The sequence below is a fragment of the Pseudorasbora parva genome, chromosome 16 (assembly GCF_024679245.1).
Source record: "Pseudorasbora parva isolate DD20220531a chromosome 16, ASM2467924v1, whole genome shotgun sequence".
NCBI classification, from domain to species: Eukaryota; Metazoa; Chordata; class Actinopteri; order Cypriniformes; family Gobionidae; genus Pseudorasbora; species Pseudorasbora parva.
The window spans coordinates 4,696,409-4,720,140 of NC_090187.1; the positions used below are offsets into that span (position 1 = coordinate 4,696,409).

General features: G+C 36.1%; 1 protein-coding gene across 19 annotated transcripts in view; it reads left to right on the plus strand.

Annotated features, from left to right (window-relative positions):
• The window catches only part of gramd1bb (GRAM domain containing 1Bb), a 214,759-nt gene that overhangs the window by 51,589 nt on the left and 139,438 nt on the right, over positions 1-23,732 (plus strand). The window lies entirely within an intron of this gene.

Below are 23,732 nucleotides of genomic sequence, written 5' to 3' on the forward strand. Positions count from 1 at the left end.
TTATGTGTTCCTCAAATAAAGAATGAAACAGTCATGATTCAAGATTCGGATCGCGTGTCAAACTGGCAAACTGCTGAAATCACGTGACATTGGCGATATGAATCACGAATCTATCTGCTGATTTGTGACCGTTTGATTCTTTATTTGAGGTTTGAAAACCAACGCGAAAGAGAAGACAATGCTGAATAAATTCGTATTTTGTTATAGTTAAGGGCGTGGCCACTTTGATTGACAGGTTGATAGCCATTTATCCGCTGCTTATTAGTCATCGCGTCACCTCAGCTCCACCCACGTCCTGCCTCTTTGTCCATTTTCTGTTATACAACGGCCAGCTTGACCCTACTTTACGCTTCAAAACTGCTCTTTAGAATCCTATGGGTGACGTCACGGACATTACGTCCATTTTTTTTTACAGTCTATGGTGTCAATGCTTGACGGAGGCTTGTCTGAAGCCTGGGGCTGACTTGACTTGAATTGGATAGCGTCTATGCTAGGATTTTTGCATGGGTGATCTGATTGGCTGACACTTCTGCCTCAAACAATGCCATTGATGCAAAGCAATGGAATCCACATTTCAGTTGAGCAAAGCATGATGTCTAGCCTAGAAATCTAGACGCACCCTAGCGGCAGCAAATCTAATCTGCCCGCAAGTGTCGTCTAGCAACTCTCAATACACTTCTGAGCTGTAAATGTCAAACTCTGGTCGGGCCAATCACATCGTGTCGGTGGGCGGGGCTTAACATAATGACGGCTGAGTTGCACTTGAGTGCTTCTTCTAGTAAACACAGAAACTAGCAAACGGTGGTCTTTCGAATCAGCTTTGACCGCGACTCTGGAAGACTTGGAGTTAAGCTTTTCTCTGAGAAAAGAACAAAGAATGGCACTGAAGTCATTCTTAAGAAGGGAAGATGTGTTCTGAGTTTTGCCGACCGGATACAACAAATGTTTAATCTATTAATGAGCTCTGGTTGGTTGTAGCGCTATCCAATTGCGTGCTCGCCGTGCAGAGGGAGTTTGAAAGATGACCATTTATCCCGCCCCTCGGATTGAGCTGTCAATGGTGAGTTTCCAGACCAAACATCTTGATGAGGGTCGGGCTTGTCAGGCTTCATGACGTCACCTATTGAGAGTAAATGAGAAGCGTTAATGCCGACGCCCCAGGTAAACATTATTCATCTCAGGGTTCGTACAACCTTTTGAGAATGGAATGCAAGCACTTTTTAAAGGTGCACTATGGAACTTTCCGTCCACTGGAGGGCGCCTATTCAAAACAAATGCGTAGTTTGATGATGCAACGTGTGAGCGCAGCATCTTGGGAGATGTGGTCTTCTCATCACAGCCGGTGGAAAATTAGCCTGACAAGCCAGACCCACATCAAGATGTTTGGTCTGGAAACTCACCATAGACAGGGCTCAGTCCGAGGGGCGGGATAAACGGTTGTCTTTCAAACTCCCTCTGCACGCGATAGGATAGCGGTAAGTTACACCAACCGGAGCAACGACGGTGAAGGGGAGCTCGCTGACTGATTAAACATTCGCCGTATCCGGTCGGCTAAACTCCGAACACATCTTCCCTTTTTAAGAATGACTTCAGTGCCGCTCTTTGTTCTTTTCTCAGAGGAAAGCTTAACTCCAAGTCTTCCGGAGGCGCGGGCAGAGCTGATTCAAAAGACCGCCGCCGTTCGCCAGTTTCTGTGTAACTAGAAGCACGCAAACGCAACTCGGCCGTCATCATTATGGCCCCGCCCGCCGACTCTATAGCCTACCTACACGATGTGATTGGGCCGTCCAGATTCTGAGGAATACAGCTCAGATAGGAATTGAGAGTTGCTAGACCACACTTGCGGGCAAATTAAATTTGCTGCCGCTAGGGTGCGTCTAGATTTCTAAATGTTAAACAAATGCCCGCCTCGCGAATACCGGGACTTTTATTATGAAGGGACGGGAGACAGTCGCCGGTCGCCTGCACTGATCAGCTCTTCCGGTTATGATTTTGAGGTAATGGAGCTCTGTTTATCATATTAGATACATTTAAGTGTGTTTAAAACGATGTTATGACGTTACTCCGTGCGTTCACTTGTTCACACTGCTAAGAGTAAAGCGTTCCTGCCAAATAAAAGCCGAAACCGAGGGTAACGCAGATATGACGCAATTGACAGGCGACTCTGTCAAATGCAATGCTGAAACGTCCCTGTCCTTAGTTAAAATCGCAATTTTCTCACAATTGACAAATAGTTGGAAACATCTGGGATATTGTAAGAACTCAACTGAACAAAATATATAACACTGGCCTAGTGGTTTTTGGATATTTTACTGCAAAAATACTACATAGTGCACCTTTAAGGGCTTTCAGGCGCTTCACACTTTTTCCAGCTCTTCAAACCTCAGAAAATTATCCAATTTTAATGTTATTTTAAATGTGATGATTTATAAAAATAAAAGTTTAAAGGTGTAGGAAAACATACTGTAGCAAACAAGCACTTTTTTTTGTAAATGCGTATATTTTGGAATATATATTGATTGCGCTTATTCAAACTGCTGTCTTGTTAACATTTTCATGTCAATAGTCAATAAAAATAGTGCTGTTTAAACTGGATTTTTTAAATGACCTTTTTGTTTGTACATGGAAACTCAATGGACGCTCAGTTCTCAATGTACCATTGAGAGTTTTTGAAAAGTTCAGGATAAGAAGGGATTCTCTTTTGTAGTCCATGTAAAACGGCATTCACAACCACTTTAGTTTTGTAATTTGTTGTATTTCTGTGTCAAACTGGGAATTGAATGAGAAACTGGAAGTTGATTAGATGATGTGAAATATTCTAGTGTTTGGAGGGGAGAGAGTCAAAAGGAAAATATCACTTCATAGGCAGAGGAAGTTATTATATTTTTGATTGAAGTTTAAGAGAAGAAGGGTTTTTTTTACTGTGTGTCAGTGAATTGTGCACAATCAGACCAGGAATTTGCAGGAAGATGTTTTATTGTTATGTTGACTTAAACTGGAAATACTGTCTGTTTTTGTTGCGTATCTCTCTTTGTAATGTCACTGGTATCTTGGGTGATTCTGCAACCATTTATTGTTGAATGGACATGAATCTGGTGTGTGGTTCTCTGTTCCCTTCTGTTTTCTCTCTTCTTCTGCCATTTTCCTTCCCCCAGCAACATCTCTTAATGTCTTTCATGATCTTTTCCAGCCATCTTCTCGCCCACCTTTTTCCATTCTCTCTCTCTTTCTCTCTTTCAAACTAGAGAGTCTCAGGTGTATAATGGGGTCTGCTTTATGCCCATTACCATATGGCAGATTCAGATTGAAACACATAAAAGTATCATTTTCCAAGTGGAACGCAATTACTGCAAAAACTGTGCTGTATGACATTCTCTCTTATTAAATAAAGGTAAAGAATGTGGTGGCAAGCGTGTACTAGGGTGGCGTGATTTGACCTCTGTAACCTCTGTCTGTCTTAGTTATGTCATCCATATTCACAACCTATAGATACAGAAAAAAAATCTATAAGCCAACATCACACTTTGTCCTGTTAAGTGAACAATCTGCACAAAGACACGGAATGAATGGCACCTCAATTCTGGTGTATAAAATGTTTATTCACGAATCTTAGTGTAATGTGCAAAGACAACACTTATAAGAACATAGTTGCCAGAGAGTATTTAATTGGTTTATTTTGAAGGTGTCGTGTTACAGTGTAATGATATATATTCAAGTACTGAGATTGTTCTTACTGTAGGGTTAGGATTAGGGTGTGGTTTGGGGTCAGTCGCAAATTATTATGCACAACTACTTGTAACTTGAAAAATTGTTACCTAATATTTTTTGTTTGTTTATCTGTTTGTTTATTTGTAAGTTATTAAAATGTTTATTTGTTTGTTTATTTGTAAGTTATTAAAATGTTTATTTGTTTGTTTATTTGTAAGTTATTAAAATGTAAAAGGATATTTTGGCCCAATCTGTTTTGGCCAATCAAACATTTATTATGTAATATATAGGGCTGTCAAGTAATTATTATTATTATTTAGTTTTTCATCTAATTAATTACATTATGTTTGATTGATTGATTGATTAATTCATCTTATTAATTGCAAATTAATCGACTGTCGAGTTAAGTCACCTTTATTTATATATTGTGTTTTACATTACCGATTGTTTCAGAGCAGTTTTACATCAAGTGTTAAACAGGAGAATACTGCAACAGAATTTGATTCGGCTGTACAGCCGCTCTGGAGGGCTATATTATCATATAGTGTCAATGCGAGCAGATCAGTTATATAGTTGAATATTTAGTGTCTCCAACTGAGCAAGCCAAAAGCCAAAGGCGATAGCGGCAAGAAACCAAAACTCCTACAAGGGCCAGAATGGAGAAAAAACCTTGGGGGAAACCAGGCTCAGTCGGGGTGCCAGTTCTCCTCTGGCTGACAAACAAACAGTTTATGATTATCATCCTGGAAAAATTACAAGTCAGAAGTCATATTAGATTGAAAGATATTCAAAAGATCAGAGTCGTCATGCCAGAGAAGGGTTTAGGAATCAATTATTGATCACATCAAATTTGGCCACCCAAAATTACCCCCAAAAGATCATTATTAAAGTCATTATTGTGTAAAGCATCTAATAGACGTTACAAAAAGTAGCTTCAGAAATAAATATTTCCTCTTTTCAAGGGCTTTCAAATACTTCACATATTTTCCAGCACTTATGTGAATATGTGGTAAGTGATACATATTAGTGTTATGCAGCTATTTGCCCCCTTAAAAAAGAAAGGAAAAAAGGACAATACTAATGCATACATATTAGTATGCGGTTTATCTGTTTGAGTGCATCATGTTGTTTTTGGCCAAACCCACCAGGCTTTGGCCATGGCAGTGGCCGCACTGGCACAATGCATTGGACCTCGGCCAGTCCTTGTTCATTTGCTGAATGGCATTTGAAAAATTTCAAGAACTAAGATATAAAGAACATCTTCTTCAAACCAGGGACAGATGTAGATGGTGTGCCCGTTACTTTTGTCCTTCCTTGTCTTTCTTCTTATTTCTCCTCCTTGCCTTTCTGGTGAAGTGACAAAATATATATTAAAGAACAGAAACTCAGTCAAAAGTTTCAAGATTTTCGCTTTCGTTACTTGGGAGGAAAATGTGACCCCTTGAATACTGCATCAGTCGCCAGCGCAATAAATATACAGAGTTGTATGTGGTAAGAGCCACAAGACTGTCTCATAAAAACTGTATATCAATCAGTCAGAACAGAAATCTGTATTATAGACCAGCAAAGTTCTGTAATCACTGAAAAGAATCACATGTAATAGCTAACATCAAGTTTTAGCTGCTTTTATACAAACTGACCTTTAAGCCTTTCTTTTGCTTAAAAGGAGGAAAAATTGTTGGCCTTTGAACCAAAAGCCCTCAAATACACAACGCTTACATCTGGACCAGCAGGCCATTATTAACTTTATTATATGATTCAATCATCTGCACTGACCCACAAAATCCCAGGATTGACAGTGTCTCATGTGAGGATGCTGATGGATTTTGAGCACCCACAACTCACTGTGCAAGAAAATATAATTTTAGAAGTCCCCTTAAAATGTTTAAAGGGTTAGTTCACCCAAAAATGAAAATTCTGTCAATAATTACTTACTCTAATGTCGTTCGACACCCGTAAGACCTCCGTTCATCTTCAGAACACAAATGAAGATATTTTTGTTGAAATCCGATGGCTCAGAAAGGCCTTCATTGACCAATCCACCAAAAAACTATTCTCATCGCTTCATAAAATGATTGTAGAGCCGCAGTAGTGAGATGGGCTTTGTAGCGACGTCTTTAGTGCCTTTATGGGTCTTGAGCGAGGAAATGACATTGGTGTCAATGAAGGCCTTTCTGAGCCATCGGATTTCAACACTAATATCTTCATTTGTGTTCCGAAGATGAACGGGTGTCGAACGACATTAGGGGAAGTATTTAATGACAGAATTTTCTTTTTTGGTGAACTAACCCTTTAATTTACTTTTTGTCAAAAATAACATTTGCTACATTTCTTTGTACCAAATGCCACTGAAGCTAACGTCCTCCTGTTAGCATTCAGACTATGGCCAGTGTGAGATATTAATAGCAAGGGAATGGCATCATCGGCATCAGCCAAGGGAACTGTAATTGATTCTGTATTCAGTTTATTACTTCTTATTAAATAAAGTCCCTCGTGTCCCTTCTGTAGCACAATGGACTGCATAAGCTGGCGTCCAGATAATAACGAAAGCACACAGAGATCTTTTTTTTTTTTTGTGGATGATTATTGTTATTTTTGTTTAAAGGCACAATATGTAAGATTTTTGGATTAAAATATCCAAAACCCACTGACTTGTGTTCTTACATTATCCCATCAGTTTCCAAGAATGTTTAAATACAGAGAAATAAGCAATTTTATCCCGTGCCCATGCATCGCCTAGCAATTACATAATACCCACTTTAGCCTCAATTTTTTATTTTGTAGAAACCATGGAAACATCATAATATCACTCTATTTCACTGCAGTGTGAACAAGTGTCTCATAGCACCTGCCGAGTGAACGCACAGAGTAGCATTATAACATAACTTAATATAAAGTGCGTTACAAATAAAATGTATTATTATTATTATTATATCTTTCAACACACTCAAATGTATCTAATATAATAAAACAGTGCTGTGTTACCCTACATACGCATGAGCGGAAGCGGAAGTGGTCGTCTATGGCATAATAAAAGCTCTGCCTAATCCAGGCGTCATCAAACTATGCCTTTGTTTCGAATAAATGACCTCTAGCAGTGAAAAAATACATATTGTGACATTAATCTTTATTTTTATTGTTTTATTGTTGAAATTAAATTAAATTAAATTATTAAGGTTCACTTACTTGATGTAAAACTGTAACTGGAAGATAAAGGAAGTAGTATTCAGCTGGTCATGTGATCCCAACATGGCGACCTCCATGAGGGGACCCACTCCATGTTAATTAAGAACTTTAATTAGACTACTAATATTGGCGGAGTCTTCATCTCATTGCACATGATATTAATTTTAAACAAATTTTTGAAAAGGACTGTTCATTTTTGTTTGTGTAAAACTACTTAATGAGGAAAAGTATATTCTTAATTAGGCAAATTACTGACTGCACTGAAAATGTTTTAATTTAACTGAGCTGTCCATTTGTACAATGGTAAACTGGACATAATAACATAATTAACAAGTTTTATTAAAGTCAAAAATATGACTTAATGTTGCTTAATCAACCTAAATAGATTATACATAAAATTATATATAATTTAGAGTCAAATCAGGTATATATAGCCCTTTAAGGTGACAATTGCAGGTCACCACTTTTTACATTGTAGTTTCCTTATTAATCTGATGATTTATTATGGTAAAACTGGCATGTGAGGCGCTGTATGAAGATAATCAGAGGAGAGAGGGACCAGAATGATCATAGACTCAGATGATAATGTGCCGCCTCTAGCATGAATGCTGCTGATTATGAAGACTGCTGAGTTCAATGTGCTATGAAAAAATATAAATATGGCTCTTTCCAAACATCTGCAACTTTTTGAATGATTAAGGAATTGGGAAAGAGTTCTTTTTTTTATTTTTTGATCATAATAATTTGTAGGAAAAAGAGGCAGTAAAAGGACCTGTTTACTTCTAAGGCTCAGAGAGAGAGAGCAGAAAATGGAAATTGGAAGGCATTTATCTATTTATGTATGCATGCATATATGTATTTATTTATTTATTATTTAATGTTTGTGTTAAAAAATAAATGTTTTGCTTTTAACTGAGCGATATATCTAAGGACTAGAGACTCATAACGGTACCATATTGACTATCTGTCTATTAGGATTTCTATTTATTTATTATATTGGGATAATAATGTATATTTCATGTTAATTTCTTTGAACTTTTAATTGTTTAAAAGCAGCCGATGAGCAAGGATGATTCTATCCACATTGTTGGCTAACTTTTGTCCGATTACTTTCCCTTTCTTTCTTAAATACTAAAGAAAGTTGTTTTAAATCAACTTTAGTCTTTTCATCTTATCTGACTACCAATTCTGTTCATGAAAACTTCTGGTTTTAAATCCCATCACAGTACTGAGTCAGCTCTCTTAAGGGTTTTGAATGCTGTCTTGTTAACTGACTCTGGGCAGTCTATGGCTCTGCTTTTGATTTAGTAAACCATGACACTCTTATATCACGTCTGGAAACATGTGTTGGCCTTCAGGGTACAGTATCACAGTGGTTTTGGTCTCACTCACTGACAGGAGGTACTTTGTCTATACTGGACAACATTCGTCCTCTGCGATAGGTTTAAGGTCTGTTCTAACTTTTACAAGTATGGGATCATTTGTATGCAGATGACACTCAAATGTACATCCATTTGAAGAGTGACAACAAGGAGTCTGGAGGAACTCAAACTCTGGAAACTAAATTAAACTAAAACTGAATTTATTGTGTTTGGCTCAAAGGACCACTTTGAATTTGCATCTTGAGTACAGTATGCGTCAGAAACTTGGCTGTTTGATTTGATAGGTGTCTGTCTTGTTAAGCACATGTGTATTTTCTAGCCATGTGATTTGTGTTGTCAGGTTTTGGTTACGTCCGGTCTCCTGTCTTTTGGTGACCGGGCTTTTCTACGGTGGCTCCTCGACTCTGGAACAGTCTCCCTTTTAATACAACCTCTGTTGTTTTAAAATGTGCTTTATAAATAAATAAATAAATAAAATAAAATAAAATAAACTATTGCCACCCTCTTGTTATCTGATTATTGATTGATTTGCCCCACCTGTTCTTCTTTACCTCTTCTTTACCTAATCTCTTTTTTTTTCAGTCCTGTGCTGGATTGTTTTTTTGCGTCCTGTTTCCTTGACCCACTTCATGGCTCCTGACCCTGGTATTGTGTCTTTGTTTAGTTTTGTTTTTGCATTATTTTTATTTAATAAACACTCTTCCTCCTTTAATTGAGTCCCCGCTCCCTCTTCTCCAGTAATCTTAAATTTAATAAGCAGATAAGTACTTTGATTAAGTCCTGTTTTTATCATCTTCGTCTTTTGACAAAGGTAAAGCCATTTTTGTCTGTAAAGAAGTTCAATGGTTATGCATGCATCTCTATTGGACTACTGCAGGTCGTTGTGTGTCGATGCCCCTCAGTCTTATGTTTCACGTCTGCAGTTAGTTCAGAAGGCAGCGGCTCGAGTTCTTTATGGGAAGCGTAAATATGAGTCTGGCACGCTGGTTTTGATTTCACTACATTGGCTGCCGGTCAAATATAGAATTGATTTTAAAATTCTATTGTTTGTCTTTAAATTTGTAATCCGGCACCACAGTGCTTATCTATCTGATCTGCCACATCCATGAAATCAGTCGAGGTCACTCCTATCTGCCCATTCAGGACCATTGCAAGTTTCCAGGACAAGACTAAGAAACAGAGTAGATCGAGCCTTTTCTGTTGTTGGCCCTAAACTCTCCCAGTTCACATCAGAACAGCCCCAACTTCATCTATTTTTAAGTCTACTCTTATTTATTTTCTTTGGTGTTTAATATTTCTTGACTTGCTGCTTTATGATGGGTTTAATATTTTTTTATTTTTGTAAAGAATGTTGGTCAGCTTCGGTTGTTGTTTTTTTAAATTGTTCTATATAAAGACACATTGTATTGTATATCCTGTCAATCAAGAGGGGGTGGAAAAATGTGCCAGACTCCAATACTGCAACTCATATTGTGTGTGACGAAAATGTCTTTTGTGTTGAATTTTGAGCTGTCAAAGTTAGCACAACAATAATGCATTACTGTTAAAGCAGAGTATATTTGACCCTATGAATATGAATATATATATAATTTTTTTTTTTTTTTTCTCAAGAAAACCAAACTATTAGTATGAGCAGATTCTGAGTTTTGGTTCTGAATTCAGAATCAGATTCTGGTATTTGGCAGAGAAGTACATCAGTGTGTAGTATGTAGTGATGCCTAAATTCATGTATAGTATATAAATTATAAACAAGCTTTATTTTTAATACTTTTTGACTAAATAATATTGAATTTTAATCTTTTTTTTTTAATCACCCATAACATGAAAATAATTGGCTTATTATGAGTCAGTATGAGTATGAGTCAGAATTGTTACCTCACATCCCTATATATATATACTATTCAGATATTAGCTATATTTCATGGTCAACATGATCGACTGGTTTGTGGGAAATGGGGAACATATTTGTCCGGCTTTGCTGTGATCAGAGGAGAGATTAGTATTAAACGAGGCATGCTGAGCCGTCCTGTGTAGTTATTAAATGTCAACATGTTTTCTTTCTAATAGAGTAATCAGCAGAATGGGATTCTCTGCTTTAAAGTTTTTTGAGCTTTTTCCATCTCCTCTTCCCCCCTACCAATTCACTCAGCTATCTACTCACAACTCAATCTACTGCTGTGTATTTATCAGAATAATCCGATCATTGGATTCTATTGAGATCTGCACTGTTAAATCCATGAGCGTTTCTTTTTAAATGATCTTTCATTGAAAAGCTTCGTCATGTCCCTCCTGCTAGAATAGAAGTTAATAGCTCAGCAGTAGTTTTCATCTTATCAATCAAAGAGCCATTTAGATGTGATGCCACGCCTGACTGAACGAGTTAAACGCCTGTAATGGGATAATTAAGAGTTCTTTAAATGTAGAAGTCTGGTCAAGAGAAGATGCCCATGTCCGCTCTAGGGAAATGAATTCACACATTACATGTTCAGCAGAACAATGCAGTGTTTTCATTGTGTGGTTTTTGTCTATTATCTATAATTGGACTAATGTGTGCATTCTAGAGTGAAAATTGGTTGCTTTAGCAACAGCTAAGTGCGATCTGTTCCAAAACAATTAGCTGGGTATCAGATAATGAAATATTTCCAAAACACAATTTGTGGCTTACAGTACATGACCGAAAGGATATGGACACCTCTTTATAATTAACAGACTAGGGGCCCTATGATTTCCGAGATGCAGAAAACTGAATCATAGAATTTGATGAAATATGGATAAATAAATCAAAAGCATGGCTGTGCACTTCAAATGTAAAGTCTGCATATTCTGTCTCTGTGTAAATGAATGCCTCAGGTTCATCTACACACACACACACTGAAGCACACATGATGCTTGTGGTGTTTTCAGCGTTTGCAATCTCACTATATGAGGATATGAACGCATGAACTTCATCTCCAGAGCCGCTCTGAGAGTCACTTCACCTCACAGAAACTCAAAGCTCTTCACTACATCCCATCAAAGTAGAAGTTTAGATTAGTCATGAATTATGAAAGATGTATATTTCTATTGTGCAGTAAAATGTACTTCTCAAAGTAATAATGATATACAGCTTATTAAAACATTATTTTTAAGAAATATAACACAATATTATAAAATGTTTAATCTATATTTTAATTAAAACAGCAGCAATTTGTTTAATTGAATGGGTCGAAATTCATTTGATTACAAGATTAATTAAATTTGTAAAATTGTTTATGCATTAATTTGATTACCATTGTTTTGATAATAAATTAGTATTTAATCCAATTTAAAAAATGGTAACACTTTAGTTTAAAGTCCAATTCACACTATTAACTAGCATGAATATTAGTAGGATATTGGCTGTTTATTAGTACTTATGAAGCACATATTAATGCCTTATTCTGCATGACCATATTCTATAGGGCTGAACGTTATGAGGAAAAGTTGATGTGCGATAACATTGTTTAATATTGCGATGACTACTGCAATCCTTAAGGGCTCATAAAACTAGCAAAAAAATATCTGCCCTCTTGAAGTTGCCACCACTGTTCGGCATGTTTTACACACTAAAACAAACCTGTGTTTGTAACGTATCATTTCTCCTAAATCCAAAATAATTCCATATAGCTGAAGTTTCCTCACTGTTATTTACTTCCTTCGCCATCATATTTGCTAGCAACCAAATTGACACCTCGCAAATCAATCTGAGCATAGCTGACACTTCCTGGGGCTTCACCTGATTGGGCAAATAGTATGAACGGACCAGTCATGTCTTCAGGGCTAAATGTGATAGGTCAAACGTTTATTAGGCTATTTGTCGCATATAATAAACTGCTTTCCCTTATTCATCGTGTCAGGCGGTCTGTTGCGATGTGCTCATCGTGCGAGTTCATAACGAGATGACGATGAAATTTCAATGTATCGTTCAGCCCTAATATTCTACATCTATTAATTCTACCCAAACCTAAACTTAACTATCTTAACAACAACAAGCAGTAATTAGGAGTTTATGGAGGCAAAAGTCATAGTTAATAGTTAATCGTAAGAATTGGACCCTAATTTGAAGTGTGAACCATTTTTATTAACTCAATTGATTGAACTTTATTTTTGATTATTGAAATTTAATTAAAACGGGATTTTAAAGAAAATGGACAACATGGAATATGGAAAACCATAAAACAGATTTTAGCAATTTCCAACATTTCCAGTAAATGTTCAACTAGGGCATGGATATAGTGGCCATATATTTGGCCATAAAGCACAATGTCCAATGAATTTGCTCTCCTATTTAACTAAACTGGACCAGGGCTTAGAGATAATATCATTTATTTTTTGTGTACTGGGTATGAGCATTTAAGCCTGACTCCACATGAGCATCTTCAGATAGTGTAGTGTCTCATTTGAGTTTCCAAGACAAGGTCATGAGTCCCATTCCTGTTTCGGCCATGTGGAAACCTGAGGTTGTTATAGCAACGAGTCCCCAAAGGCAGGCATGCCTGGTATTTTCCTTCCTATTAGCCCAAGAAGCCGGCTAAAAGAACAGAACAGTTCTTCTAAAACCCCTTTCTAAACCATAAAACAACCAAATATTGCTTTAATATGTTCTTAATGAGTCTTTGATATATATATATATATATATATATATATATATATATATATATATATATATATATATATATATATATATATATATATATATATATATATAATGTTTTCAATGGTCTATATTTCAAGTCTTCAACTATGCAAAAGCTTTGTGTTTTTATTAATAAAATTCCCTCATCAGCTGTCAAAAGAGTTTGAACGGCATCACAGGCATTTGGTATCAATCCATGAAAAGGCTTATTTTCTGAAAAAAAAAAAAAACTTTTCTAAACCTATTTGTAACCCTTTCCTTAAAACCTTTATGTATAATGCATTATAAAGGTATTCAAAATGAATGATATTATGCATTGAATAATATAATGTAAAATGCATTATGTACATCTGAAATGGGTTTTCGTTGTGTTTTAATGCTTTATTCTTTCTAAAAGTGTATTATAATGTTTTATAACTGGGGTTACAATTATTAATGGGACCATGCAATGCATTATAAGGTGTGTTACAAGGCATAATTAATGCATTTAAATACTTTTACAATGCATTATACATAAAGGCTAAAACCCCGCTGTGAAGGCATGACTATACTGACTGTGGCTTGACAGTGATGTTTGTCATAGAGCACAGATAAGCTTCTTGCTTTGCTGATCATCTGGGAAACTTCTGGAAAAATCCTGCCACACCGCCGTGAGTTTCAGCAGGTAATGAAGATGAACTCAGCTCAAAGGCTGAATGATGATTTAATGAGCACTACCAACCTGCTCAGCTATAGGGGAAATAAATAGTCTAGTCTAAAAATAGCATACATTTCCCTAGCTAGCATTTTACAAGTGAAAAACATACAAGTGACTGTTCCTACATTTAATGGTGTCTCTTCACTTATAGGCTGCCGTTGTCAGGTTCTTCTCAGGACTGAGCAGTAAATCACGACTGAATGGCTCACAGAAATCTTCTCCGATTTATTACGCGTGTCATTATGCTTTTATTTTTTCTGACAACTCCCTCAGAAAGAACAGTCTCTGTCTTCACTCGTTCAGCAAGCGTGACGTCACAAAGAAACCTTTCCAAATCAAATTCCTTTCACCTGCGTTTACAGTATTCATTTACAATGAAGCATTAACAAGTGCTGACAAACCAGTTAATTTCACACAGACAATATTTAACTTATCATTTACACACACACACACACACACACACACACACACACACACACACACACACACACACACACACACACACACTCAAAATAAATAAATAAAAATATATATATATAGATGCACTGTACTGAATATTTGCATTCTTCAGCCCAATCACAAGCCTCAACATTCAAACCTCTATCTCTATAACATTATGTATTTTACAGACCAACAACCATTAAAAAGGCATTCAGAATTGTTATTGCTTGGTGAAATTGAATTGTGTGTTTTATTATGATCTGCGCGCAGTTGTTTAAAGCCAAATGGCCTCAAATCATTTGAAACCATTAATTGACGAAGACAAATATAGCAGGGCATCTGAAGAAAGAACACATGAGGGGTAATTGTACCAGATCTGGTAAACCTCATAGGATGTTGTTAGCCTTTTATTGTAAATAAATGGGATACAATATTTTCCAATTGCCCTTTATGGTCCTACAATGTCCAATGAGAGACTTGATGGAGGCTGTTTCAAATGTGTGAATTACGTCATCATCAAGCTTATTCACTGAACTGGCTCACACTGAGGTGATGCACGTTTGGGCGAGTGTGTGTGTGTGCTTGTTTTTATTATTATTTCCTCTCCTATTTTTATGATAATTGGCAGAGATTTCTGCTTTAGTATTTGATATTGGAACCTGACTCAATGCAGTTGAGGAGAATCTCTTTTTTTCATACATTTGTGTCTGCTGAATGGATTGATTCTGGCATTTATGATGACATTTAGCACCATATAAGCTCAATTCCCTGGAAACACACATAATGGTCTGGAAGCACTTCTTTTTAAAACATATCTGAATAGACTCTTGCATTCATTTCAGCCCATCACATCAGCTAATGGTATTTGTAAAGAGGCTATTTCAACTAATGAAGTATATCATTAATGGATTTTGCAAAGAAGTAATTATTTACATTTTTGTGGGATATTTATTTTAAATTATGCAAAACTCTGTGCGGCAGGTGGCATACGGTTATAAATATTCCCTCTAAATCAGACTTGCTCTCTCCAGTCATTAAATTTGTTTAGTCCCCAGTACCAAACTCTCACTGCATGGCTCTAGACAGATGGATTTATTGATAGTGTTTTTTTGTGGGGCTGATGATGTAGTCACCTGACTGCTCTTTCTGAGGGGTTTTCCAGAAAGCAAGGTTAACTTATCGCCACATATACCCTGAACTTGCTTACTAGAGGTATGCTGGTTCCAAAAACGTATCGGGGAGTAAGTTCAGACAACACAGAGTATGCTAACACACACGACTTTCTCAACAGAGCAATGAAACGATGATTCACCATGGAAACAGAGGCTAAGAAAAAGCGCGCCATTCTACTTCTTCTTGGTGCTTAAACATGTTTAATAATATCTTTGAACTGTCTCCAAATTTGAGAGTCATTTGAGAGTAATTTGGCTCCAAAATCCTAACTCCAAATTTGCTTTGTTAAAAGTAAATGCTAAAAACCCTAAATTAATTTGCACACGGCTGTACTAACAAGAAAAACGAATAAATAAACGAACAAAACTACATGCATGCAAGATAACAGAAAACTGATCATTGAAGTCATTGATGCCAAACTGCTCATCAATAACTAACTTTTAGGCTTTTGACAAATGTTTGTTAAACGTGCACTGCGGTAAATTAGATTAGATAAGATTCAACTTTATTATCATTACACAAGTACATGGCTACGAAATACAGTTTAGGTCTAACCAGCAAGTGCAGGATACAATGGGTGGATAAGTGCAGTACATGAATATGATGACTATTACTATAAACAGAATTTACAGATATATATGTACTGAATAATATATACACAGATTACTATAAACCGATTTTACATATAGATGTATACAATGAAATGTGTTGCGTTCACGTATTTGTTGACCGGGGGTGCAGTGCAGTGATCTGTTGTGAATATCAACAGGCAGTCTAATATCCAAACTTATGTAGGACATTAGACTCTCAAACATATACTTAAACAAACGCACTTTGCATTGATCATTGCCTATTCAGAAAATTATCAATTTCATAGCACTGTGATTTTTTTTAAACAGCACTCTGTTTTATAATCATTTTTAAACATTAAATGTATGTAATACATGCTTTAAATCCATTAAATTGAGAAACACTGAATAAATGTCTTCATCGAAAGACTGGGTGATTTATAAAGTAGTCAATTATGTAATGTAATGTTTGGGGGAGCAGGTTGCATTTAGACGAAAAAAGGACACCTCTGGCTATTCGGTTGGGTCGTTTGTCCAGACACGGATACTGTACGGACAATCCAACCCAAATACGACTCAGTTTTTCTATGTATCATGCTCTGTCGGGTGGCAGAAGTGATTCTGCATTGGCCGTACTGGGTTAACACCATGCTTTCCAAATCAGGGGTAAAGGATTTTTTCCCCCACACTGACTCCACCCCAATCGAAGAAATCTGGACAAAAGTGGCTGAAAGTGGACAAAAGAGATTAAAATCTCCAGTGTAAACGGGATTGTGTCTCCCTCATCTATATGTGATCCGATCGACCCAAACGCATCCAAATACCAGGTGTAAACAGGCAGTACAGCCGTCTTTTCTAAACTACATTGCTCAGAATGACCCTTTCATCCATAACTGTTGCTTCACACAATTGATTTTGACTTTGATCAATTTTCTTTTTCTGTGTAACATAAATCACACATCATACTGATGAAGAAAAACTGCTTAAAGTTGGTTTTGATTATGTTATCTGGTTTAATCTGGCCCATATTGATCTTTCAGGCTGACCAACATTCTTCCAGGGGTTACATATGGCATAACGATATAAGGCATAATATTATGTCCTAATATTGTGTTGGTCCCCCTTTTGCTGGCAAAACAGCCCAGATATTAGGGCATGGACTCCACTAAACCCCTGAAGGTGTGCTGTTTTATCTGGCACCAATATGTTAGCAGCAGATCCTTTAACTCCTGTAAGTTGCGAGGTGGGCCTCCATGGATTGAACTTTTGTTCAGCACATCCCACAGATGCTCGATTGATTTGAGATCTGGGGAATTCGGAGGCCAAGTCAACACCTCAAACTCATTGTACTTCTCAAACAATTCATAAAGCATTTTTGCTTTGTGGCAGAGCACATTATCCTGCTGAAAGAGCCACAGCTACCAGGGAATACCGTTCCACACTGCCTCCACTTGCTTGGCTTCTTCCCATGGTGCATCCTGTGCATCCCATGGTGAATAAACCAGTCCGATCAATGGACCCTCTATGTATATGTATATATATATATATATATATATATATATATATATATATATATATATATATATATATATATATATATATATATATATATATATATATATATATATATATATATATATATATACATTTATAGTAGTACAGAGTACTGATTGCCAAACACTGATTCCTAAACCTGCCCATCTCCACCCTTTGGATCTCACACACTCAGTGAAGAGCTACTGATGCGACGAGAACTGAAGGAATCACAGGGCTTAAATACACAGGTGAACGAATCAACGAAATCAACAACAGGTGTGACGTAACCAATTCAACGTAGTTCAACCAGTCTGTGTTTCCCATCGTTCCATGTTTCCCATGTGTTTCCCATCGTTCCAACCAGCATTCCCAAGCAGCGACAGATCTTGACAGCGACAAGCAGTGTGTTTGCAACGACAGATCTTGACCTGTGGTTAGAAGCAGAGTTTCTTGTTTGCATGACATTTGGACTTATCTTGAAAAAATAACCAAGAACTGACATTCAGTACAATCTATATATTTTATTTTGAATGCATACAAATGTAATTTATGTCTTAGTCATATGTTTTAGTTTGTCAAGAGATTTAAAGCACCTTTTTGGAGCATGTGCGTGTGTGTATGTGCTCTAGTACGTATGATCGAGCCTTTGTTTGAATCTGGAAACAAAATAACTGAGAAAAATAAGAATTAGTCCTCAGGTGCCATGTCCATAATTTTTAGCAAAAAATCTAGCATGAATTTGATCTCAAACTAATGAATTAAAAGCAGTTATTATGTCGCGCACCACCTGCGCGACATCATTAACTAAGGTGGTTGAATGACAGATTTGCGACAATACGGTTTCGGGACTAGTTGATTTCTTCAACTATGGTAGTTCAGCAGTTAGTTACGTCATTGTCACCCCAGGTGCAAGTCTCCTGTAAAAGTAAACCACAATGAAACAAAAAGTTTCCCATGTTCGACCCATATTACTAATTTTAATGAGGTTATGTATTATAGGTCAAATCTATTCAACCATAATTATAACATCTGCTAAAGTGCATATTTTAAAGCATGGTGGCTTTATCACTTTAGCATCTTTGAAGTGGCTGATGGCTGAAGGCAGTAGGCGTTAATTGCTCGTTACGTACTTATTCCCTCATGAAATATAGATGCAATTTTGTGTCAGGCTTTTTATCTGTGAGTTAATAGAATTTAAATTTCCTGTCATTAAGGCCCTGAAATTCTCACTGCAAAGATGGACGATTTCAATCTTACATTCAATTTAATGGAATTCCCCCTTGTGGAAAGGCTTATATCATCGGTTTTGCGGACTGCAGGGGGAAAAGAGTTGATGCAAATGATAACCGTATTATTATATCATCATATCATATATGGTCATATAGTCTTGCAAGAGCAATTTCAAAAGAGCAGGAAAATGCTTCCCATATGTTTTATTGTTGACGATACAATGTGAAAATTTAATACATTTTCTATGTTTCCTTTCAAGCACATATTTCTTCATTATTTAACTGAGTACAAACATCATTTTGTGTCATGTTGGGTCACCCCGCAGTGCCTGATAAAATCTGGGTCCTGAAGTAAAAAACTAGCTGAGATCCACTGATAAATCTGTAACTTGCTCCTTTGCTTCAGCAGTTCTATTACTGCTGATATAACGTCACTGAGATTACATTACTGAAAGTTTAAGTCACGCATCTGTGCTGCTCCAGTTTAGGGTGGTTTAATATGATGACTCTGAGTATTTTGCCTGTTTTCTTTTCTTTTTTTTCTTTTTTCTTTTTTTTTTTGCACAGCACCTCATTCTGCCATTTCATGAGGAATTATTCCTCACTTGGTCCTTCTATTCTTAGCAAGAAGGATGTAGTGCTGTGTTTTTATTCACATACTTAATTGCTCCTTATTTATTACATGTCTAGGAGTACAAACATTAATTTGGCGTATGATTCATAAATCTGTTCAGAGCTTCACACAGCAAAGTACAAAAATCACCCAGCATATGGAGATTTTAGTCTTAAAATAGGCAGTGACCCAAAGGAGCATAGGAACAGGTGAATGAAAAAAACTGGCAGGCGTTAAGAACAAGCGTAAAAATATTGCGGTATGTCTTAAAATGGTGTTTTTATTGTTTTTTTGTTTTTTTACCAGGTGTGACTTGGTTAAGCTTTTCCAGGTAAATCAGTGATTTTGTGACTGGACAGGTTAATACATTTTAATATTTCATGCTTTTTTTAATTAACGTATTGGAAGCTAGCTATTATAGTGAAATTATATACAGTATAAACACACACTCATATACCCTTTTCCTACTTGCCTACTAGTAAATGTTAATGTTTAAGCAACTTAACTTTTAACTTTTTTTTTTACAATTGAAATTCCATTTGAATATATTTAAAAAATAGAATTTATTTATTTGATCAAAGCTGAATTTTCAGCATTATCATTCCTCCAGTCTTCAGTGTCACACGATCCTTCAGAAATCATTCTAATATGATGATTTGCTGATCAAGAAACATTTATTAATATTATCAAATTTTGAAAATTTATGCTGCTTCATATTTTTGTGAAAACCGTGATACATGTTTTTTTCCAAGACTCATTGATGAATGTGTCCCTTTTATTTCTATTCTGAGATGTTTATTGGTGTGTTGTCAATTTTAGATAGTGATAGAGAAGTGTGTTATTTCAGTGTATGTAGTGATAAGCAGAGTCAATCATAGTGCCTTCTGAATGAGTGTATTGTGCAAAGTGTGCTTCATGAGGTTATCTTAATGTGTGGAAGGAAGTTGGTTATAATGTTCTGCCTGATCGGTGTTTATGTGTAAAGGGCTGGATTTGCAGTGCAATCTGTATCGGAAGTAGTTGAGAAATAACTCTAATATTTATGCAATCTTTCTGGAAATGTGCTGTGTATGACAGGGCTATTCGAATCTAACCCTGGAGGGCCAATGCAGTCCAGAGTTTAGCTCCAGCCCTAATCAAACACCTGAATATGCTAATCAATGTCTTCAGGATCGTTAGAAAATCACAGGTGGGTGTGTTTGATCAGGGTTGGAGCTAAACTCTGCAGTGCATTGGTCCTCAGGGTAAGATTTGAATAGCCCTGGTGTATGATGACAATTATGGAAAATTCTTACTGTATAACAGTATTCTCAGTTCAGCAATGCTGTGTAATGGAGGTTACAAAGGTGAAAACAGGACGGCGTTATTATCAGTAAAGCTCTGAAATCAGGTGAGGCCAACTGGTCCTCCTGTTTAACCCCTTTCCACTGATGAATCCTAAAATAACCCTGTCTTCCTCCGCTTGTTTCCCTCCTCTCAGTCTCTCGCCCTTCCTTGCGTCGTCCCTGCTCCCCTTGACTTCTCTCTGTCACACTCGGTTGACCTTGAGCTGTTGAGGAATAAGGCTAATGTATGGTCAGGTTGTGAAGGCAGAGGCCGTGGAAGGTTGAAGATGCCGTAATTTCAGCACTCAGACTGAGTTTGGATGGGTTTGTGTTCATTCATCATGTTTACATCCGTGTAGAAGCCCTGACTCACATTATCACACCCTCCAGTTCTGTCTGGTCTTTGTTGTTAATCTATCACTTCTGAATTGGTCTCTTTGAGGAAAATTGAGTGCCAGCACAGAGCATTTAGCTCCTTTTACAATGTCTAAATCCTTTTCTCCAATTGCTTTATTTTTTTTAATTTTTTTTAGGTTGACACTGACACCATATCTGATTAGTTTGGAAGCCACCAGTTTCTGAATTTAAAGTGTCACTATTATGCATTAAAGGTTATTACTTTTGTTTTAGAGGTCTCCTACAATCAGTTTTTATGCATCCAAGGTGCAAAAACACTTCAATCATAATATACATTGCAGCAGCTGCTCTTTTCTCAGTGTCTGAAATAGCTCAAGAAAGGACTAATGCTGCCTTCACATGCTATCGGAATTATCATAAATACCAGTTTTCATGGTAAAAATTGCACATGAACGCCCTCTGATGTTGTGTTTACCACTGGGAAATAATTTTGATACCCAAGTTCCCGAGATGGTGGTATATAACCGTTAAAAATGGCAGATGGTAGACGTATTTCTGCTGTGCCGGGTGTTTTATTAGGGTTTTTTTTACAACAATTTCATTGTCTTGTCTTGTCGTTAAAGTGGTACATATTTACATAAATTAATAATCATTTGAAGCATATCCTGTATTTTAAACACATCGAAAATCGCATCTAGTTGACCATCATTCCAGAATAGTGTGCAAGCTGACTATCTATAGTGTGGTAAAAGTAGCTCTAGCTACAATAGGATCATGTATGGCTGAAAACTATTGCCATTTTAGTCTTTAAGCAGCCTTTATTGTCTACATTATGCCTTTATTGTGAATGTGATTATAAACAATATGTTTTCGTGTTGTGCTGCTATGTTTACCAGTGATTCTATGATTTTCTGGGACCGGGAAATGACTGAAATGGTTATAGTGTTAAAATAACCTTTTCCAAAGACGCACAAAAGTATGAACCTGGCGTCCTCCATTCTTTCCGACAACAAAGCACCTGAACACAACAAGCCCGTAATCACGACTTCTGAAGTGGGAAGTAGGAAACTTCTGATAGCACATGAAGACAGCATAAACCCTCCTTTCTGAGAGCCATTACCATATCTAAATATCAGCTCCAGCTTTTCCTCAGCACTTGAAACACAGTGATACGAACAGTAACGATGGCATCGGCTTTACCGTATCAATTAGAGCGTGCGTCCTCGTGCTTTCAGAGTGCATGCAAAGTGGCAGGAGAAAACGTCTTCTCAACATGTCAACATCACAAAGCAAACCCTTCCAGTCTCAGACAAACTACAGCGTTTGAGTGGCAAACTAGACGCCGTTTGTTGACAGCCAATTAAGACCAAAGACGGGCATTATGCAAAATAGTTTGTTACTGTAAAATTAAATAACTGTACGTTCATGCAGGAAGTAAGACTGTTGAGAATCTTTTTGGGAGACAATGACTCCATTATCATTCACTTTATTTTTTTAACTTTTGCAGAACTTTTATATTCACAAACATTGCCATATTTCACACTACATTAAAGGTAATGTCCAGAAATATGGTCGCTTTACCAACAGAAGAGGACTTGTTGTCACAATACTGGGATTTATAACGTTATGATACAGATATTTAATCCTATTTTCTGTCCCATCGGAAAAAATATCTGGTCACATTTGAATAATTCATACCATTGTTTTTCATGTAAAACGTGGCCATGTTATACTAATAAGACAATACTATCTTACAAGTATTCCACATAGATGAAGTTGGAGATGGAGTCAAAATTTCCCACTAACTTTCATTTAGGGTTCAGTTCTGAACTAGTTGTTTATTATTATGCATATTACTAGGATATTGTCTGTTTGTTAGTAGTTATAAAGAACATATTAATGCCTTATTGTGCATGAACATATTCTAACATCCCTTAATCACCCAACAACTATTATTAAACAGTTATTAGGAGTTTATTGAGGCAAAATTAATAGATGATAGTTAGGTAAAAGTGAGAATTGGATTCTAAACTAAAGTGTGACCATTTTTGTCTAATTGTTGCTTTAATACTTGTGCTGGGCATACACATTACAACTGATTTGTGACCCTCTTGTACTAATTTGATCTCTTGATTTAATTGAGTTATTTCAGACACAGTTTATTTTGTTTTAGTTTTTTTTTTTTTTTTTTTGCCACATGCTGGCCAAATGAAAGAGCGAAGCAAAAGTAACAATATATATATATATATATATATATATATATATATATATATATATATATATATATATATATATATATATATATATATATATATATATATATATATATATATATATATATATATATATATATATATATATATATATATATATATATATCAAATTTTCTTGTTTATTTTTTGCCTTTGGTAATTTGTAAAAAAAAAAAAAAAAATATATATATATATATATATATATATATATATATATATATATATATATATATATATATATATATATATATATATATATTAAATACATAAGAATAATAAAAAAAAAAATTCTATTTTGATTATTTTTCTTCTGCTGGGCATGTTAGTCGAATCTTGGATATTATATGAAATTGATCTTCTTACTGGAGGCAAGGTTTATTTGTATCTGTACAGTAAATGAGCAGTATGAATATTGAAAAGTTATTTGGAGCATTTTTTTTTTTTTCTAGATTTTTAAACAAATCTCTATTGCGATGTGCTGTACAGTGCAGTAGTTGTGTTTTCCTTCTGTTGGTCTCTCGGGGTTTGTGTTGTGTTGTATTGAGTTCAGGTAGCCGACAGGAGCGATTAGGCTGATGTTCATCTCTACTGACAAGAACAGAGGCAAACC